The sequence below is a fragment of the Nansenia antarctica genome (assembly GCF_963989245.1).
Source record: "Nansenia antarctica genome assembly, chromosome: 1".
NCBI lineage: Eukaryota > Metazoa > Chordata > Actinopteri > Argentiniformes > Microstomatidae > Nansenia > Nansenia antarctica.
Genome location: NC_137674.1, coordinates 53,560,690 through 53,566,336, shown reverse-complemented (window position 1 = coordinate 53,566,336; position 5,647 = coordinate 53,560,690).

Sequence of the window (5,647 nt, the reverse complement as noted above, 5' to 3'; positions counted from 1 at the left end):
GAGGGCGCCAGGCAGACTAGGCTGACTGGCTCCTCGAGCCCAGTACCGTTATTCCGGCACCCCAGGGGGCGGTGTTGCGCGACGGATCCTAGTCCAGAAATACTCCTATACCCCCCCTCGGAAGCGGCCGGCCAATATGCCGCTTCCCGTGTGCCTCGGCCATTATCTGGATCTGGCGAGCCGGGATACGAACCCCGGCCCCGGTGGGCAGCATGCACTAGCGGCCAGTGCGTAGACCGCTACACCACCGCGGGGCACTGGAGGATCGCTCTCTTAAGGTCCTTGGAGAAGCCAGGCAGTGGCTTCAGCCGACCTGCGACGGGGTAATTCAGACTGCTGCAATTTTTCTCGACGACGTTCTAAAGTGGTTTCGTCTCGTTGCGAATCCATGATCTGAACTGTCCTTTAGAGACGATGAATCTGCAGTATTACAGTACAGTATTACAGTACAGTGTGTGTGGAGATATGGGAAAGAGAGAGAGAGAGAGAGAGAGCTGCCTATAGCCATCTGATTCCGTTACCGTCGGCCCCATACCGTCGGCCCCATACCGTCGCCCCCATGCAGCGATACCTAACAACACCATCTCTCCAATTATAACAACTAGGAAACACACACTCAGAACACTCTCACACACATACCCCCCCACACACACACACACACACACACACACACACATTCACATTCCATGTGGTTTGTGGATCTGCAGGGGGTCAAGGTGATGACTGCTACCCAGAATAGAGAACAGGAAAACAGGCAATTTCAGGAAAGAGGAGAGCAGAGGAAGATGCCAGCCTTCCATCCATCTGTATGTGAACCATTTGGACCTCCTGACTCCAACCATCTGTACCAGCTAATCAGGAGAAGCTGGTGGAGGCAGACATCGGAGGACTGTCATTGTAATGCATGGAACGGAGTGAGGAATGGTACAGTATCAACAATACTGAATCTCAAAATTAAGGTAGAAATTGCGTTTTCTATAAAAAAAAAACGTGTGCGTGTGCGTGTGAGCATGTGTGTGCTTGCGCATACAGTGTGTTCATGCTTGTGTGTGTGTGTGTGTGTGTCTGGTGGGCTGGAATAGGCTGTGTGACAGTGTAAAGGTGTGACTCTAGAGAGAATCAGCTCTTCTGTCTGTATATATTAGCCCTCACAGGATATGTTTTATGTCACCCTGTCTGACACCACACTATTTCTGTTAGTCATTTTCTGCTCGGTTTCATGTTCCATTACTGGAATTACATTACAGCTTTAAGCCTTCTCTCTGTGTTTTGCACACGCACACACACACACACACACGACCACGCACACACACACGACCACGCACGCACACACACACACACACACACACACAACCACGCCAGCACACACACACACACACACACAACCACGCACGCACACACACACACACACACACACACACACACATAACCCTGCACGCACGCACACACACACACACACACACACACACACACACACACATATACACACACACTACAGTGTCTCCTGCACACACTGAATCACTTTCACACATGCTCATGATCGCACATACTCCAACTCAAATCTCTCTCCTTTTATTTAACAGACTCACACACACACACACACACACACACACATGCTATTATCAATGGATGACTGCTCATTGGCTGAATGCGTTGCTTAGCCATCAAATACATTGGAGTGGTTTTACCTGCTTTATATCGTCGCTGCGAATCAATAACTTACAATAACAAAATAGCGCTAACATTTCACTTCCACCACGATTCATAACACTGACAGCATGCTGACATCATAATGATGAGACATAAGACATGCCATTATCAGCCCCAACAGCTGTTGTCTCCCATTGTAGTATATGGCCCCTAGGATGTCATCAGCTTTTATGACGGGTCTTATGTCATTATTATGACAGCTTTATGTAGGGTCTCATCAGCAGAGGGTTCATGGGAAGTGTCAAGAATCACTGCTGCTAGTGTATTATTGTGTATGAAGTCACTGCTGCTGTGTATTATTGTGTATAGAGTCATTGCTGCTACTAGTGTATTACTACTTCTAGTGTATTACTGCTACTAGTGTATTACTGCTACTAGTGTATTACTGCTACTAGTGTGTTACTGCTACTAGTGTATTACTGCTACTAGTGTATTACTGCTAGTGTATTACTGCTACTAATGTATTACTGTTACTAGTGTATTACTACCACTAGTGTATTACTGCTACTAGTGTATTACTGCTACTAGTGTGTTACTGCTACTAGTGTGTTACTGCTACTAGTGTGTTACTGCTACTAGTGTATTACTGCTACTAGTGTATTACTGCTAGTGTATTACTGCTACTAGTGTATTACTGCTACTAGTGTATTACTGCTACTAGTGTGTTACTGCTACTAGTGTGTTACTGCTACTAGTGTGTTACTGCTACTAGTGTATTACTGCTACTAGTGTATTACTGCTACTAGTGTGTTACTGCTACTAGTGTGTTACTGCTAGTGTGTTACTGCTGCTAGAAATAACATTCAATTTGTCTGTGTGTGTGTGTGTGTGTATGGGACCCTTCCCAAATATAGTATGTAGCCTTGTGAGGCCAGACATGTTGCCTCCCGTAGCATTGCGTATGGGTGTAGTGAGTGAGTGGGTAGTGGTGCCCTAGTGGATAGTGAGTGGGTAGTGGTGGCCCTAGTGGATAGTGAGTTGGAGTTGGTGATCAGAAGGTCTTGAGTTCAAATACCACCTGGGAACACCACCACCACTAGTTTCCCCTGGTGTAAGGCACTTAGGCACTCCAGGGAGACTGTCTCCGTATTCTCTAATTGTCCGTCGCTTTGGATGAAAGTGTCTGCTGAACGGTTAAAAAATAAAGTGTATTGCTCCTGACACACCACCTGGAAGCCTGTTGTCTTCTAACTCCCCTAGACGGATGGGCAGGGACAGGCACACACAATAGGGAATGTGTCCATATCGTCGACATCTCCCTCAGACACAAAATGAGTCACAAACTACTCTGGGTTTGCTGATGACAGCTGTCTGCACTAGCGCTAGAGGATTAACGCGATTTATAGAGAGCGCAATTTCTTCTTCATTTTCTGAGCCCCACCATCATCCCAACGTTGTGATTTGTCGGTGGAGGTGTGTAGAACGGTTGATACTGTACCATTCCTCACTCCGTTCCATGCATTACAATGAGCCGGTCCTCCGATGTCTGCCTCCACCAGCTTCTCCTGATTAGCTGGTACAGATGGTTGGAGTCAGGAGGTCTAAATGGTTCACATACAGATGGATGGAAGGCTGGCATCTTCCTCTGCTCTCCTCTCTCCTGAAATAGCCTGTTTTTCCGCTCTCTATACTGGGTAGCAGTCATCCCTTGACCCCCTGCAGATCCACAAATCACTTGGAATATATGTGTGTGTGTGTGTGTGTGTGTGTGTGTGTGTGTGTTTGTTTGTGTGTGTGTGTGAGATAGAGAGAGAGAGAGAGAGAGAGAGAGAGAGAGAGAGAGAGAGAGAGAGAGAGAGAGAGAGGAAGAAAGAGTAGAGTTTGTTATTTCAGTCCCCTGCTGATAGGTGTGATGGTTGGTGAGAATAAAAAATTCTCCCTGGGTGACTGCACGGTCAGTGTGAGAACAAAATGGAGAGAGAGAGGATGGGGAGGGAGATAGATGGAGAGAGAGAGAGGGGGAAAGAGGTAAAACTCTAAAAGCATGTGTGTGTGTGTGTGTGTGTGTGTGTGTGTGTGTGTGTGTGTGTGTGTGTGTGTGTGTGTGTGTTAGTGGGTGGGTGGATGGGTGGGCGGTCGTGTGTGTGTGTGTGTGTGTGTGTGTGTGTGTGTGCGTGTGTATGTGTGTGTGTTTTTTTGTCCTTGGCCGATGAGCTTGATCTTCAGTTAAAGGAACATCCATATCCATTAACTCAGTGGGTTGGTTAAAGAGTAGCAGAGTGAGTGAGTGAGTGAGTGAGAGAGAAAGAGAGAGAGAGAGAGAGAGAGTGAGAGAGAGAGAGCAAGAGAGAGCGAGAGAGGGCATATGCCTCCTCAGCCTTGGCTCTTATCTAGCTAACGATGTAAAAGCTCAATGTACAGTGACAGCCAGATAAAGGACCATTAAACAGCAGCAGCAGTCCCCGATGACTCACACTGCCACATTAAAGCACAATTCTGCTCAAAATAAGATTTTTCTGTCAGGCCTCCATTGATCTGGTCCCCAAATGTCACAACTCGGCATTAACATAGCCTCAGTAATGTAGAAAGCGTAATTTCACATCCTGAGATAGTGTTGTGATGATGATGCGTTTGCTTGCGGGGAGGTTTGCATGAACAAAGTCATGATATTTTGTGATCATATTAATGGGCTGACAAGACCTATGCATCCACTTTTTTAAAGGGGCAATCTGGAATTTGTACACCCATTTTGGGACTTTTAAATGAAAGGGGCTGAACATGAAACATGGCTCCCTTGTGGCAACAAGTGGACATTACAAAAACAATGGGCTTTTATTTTGTTGCTGCTGTTTGTGGTGTGAGCTTCTGTACGCTTCTTAATTTACCCCTCGGGGATCAATAAAGTACCTATCTATCTATCTGTCTATCTGTCTATCTGTCTGTCTGTCTGTCTGTCTGTCTATCTATCTATCTATCTATCTTTGTTTACACTAGCTATTGGCACTAGCTAGCTCACAACATCAACTATCCAGACCACTGAGATGTGGTCCCGACATATCAAGTGAACAGGTCATATTAAATATTTGCTAAGGATAGTTTGGATTGGCCAGCAGTCTGTAACAAATTACGATTTGACGACAGAGACGGCGTGGTGCCCAGGAGAAACCAATACGCTAACACCATCGCCAATCGAAACGTTGGTGTGAAGCTACAGTGTTGCTTTTAAATAACATCCCCCCACAATCCCTGGAGATGTTTCAAGGCCATTACACAGTGTAGCACAGTGACGATGTAATGTGTAGCCCATTGAATTAAATCTAAAGCCATTGAATTGTCTTGAACGACCCCATTAGCTTTTGTTGTTGTTTGAATCTCAGATTATCTCTTTAGCTAGCGTTAGAGAGCAGGGGGTGGTTAACTCCTGGTCTCAGAGATTGCCTGGGTGAGCAGGATTGTGTTCCAGCCCAACCCTAACATCACCAGGTTCTACTCACCCTGGTCTTCAGATTGGATAGGCTGTAATGGGTTGACGAGTTGAATCATGATTGGAATGAATAAGCTGTGTTAGGGCTGGGCTAAAAGAAAAGCCTGTGTACCTCCATAGACTAGCTCTGAAGGATCAGGGTCACTGTTTATGAAGAACTCGTAGGACTACTTATGTAACTGACAGCTCCTTGAGGAAGCTCCCAGCCCAAACACACATGCACACATGCACATACGCGTGCACGCACACACTATTCTAAGCCCAGCTAAAATGTCCCTGATCTTCTTGAGTGATCACTTAAGGACATCTTAACAGAGTATATCACACGCACACACACGCACACTCGCACACTCGCACACACACACACACACACACACACACACACACTCACACACGCACCCTCACACTCACATTCACACTCTCACTCACATTCAACACTTACACACTCTTTTTAAGCCCAGCTAAAATGTCTCTGAACCTCCCGAGTGAACACTTAAGAATATCTTAAACTCC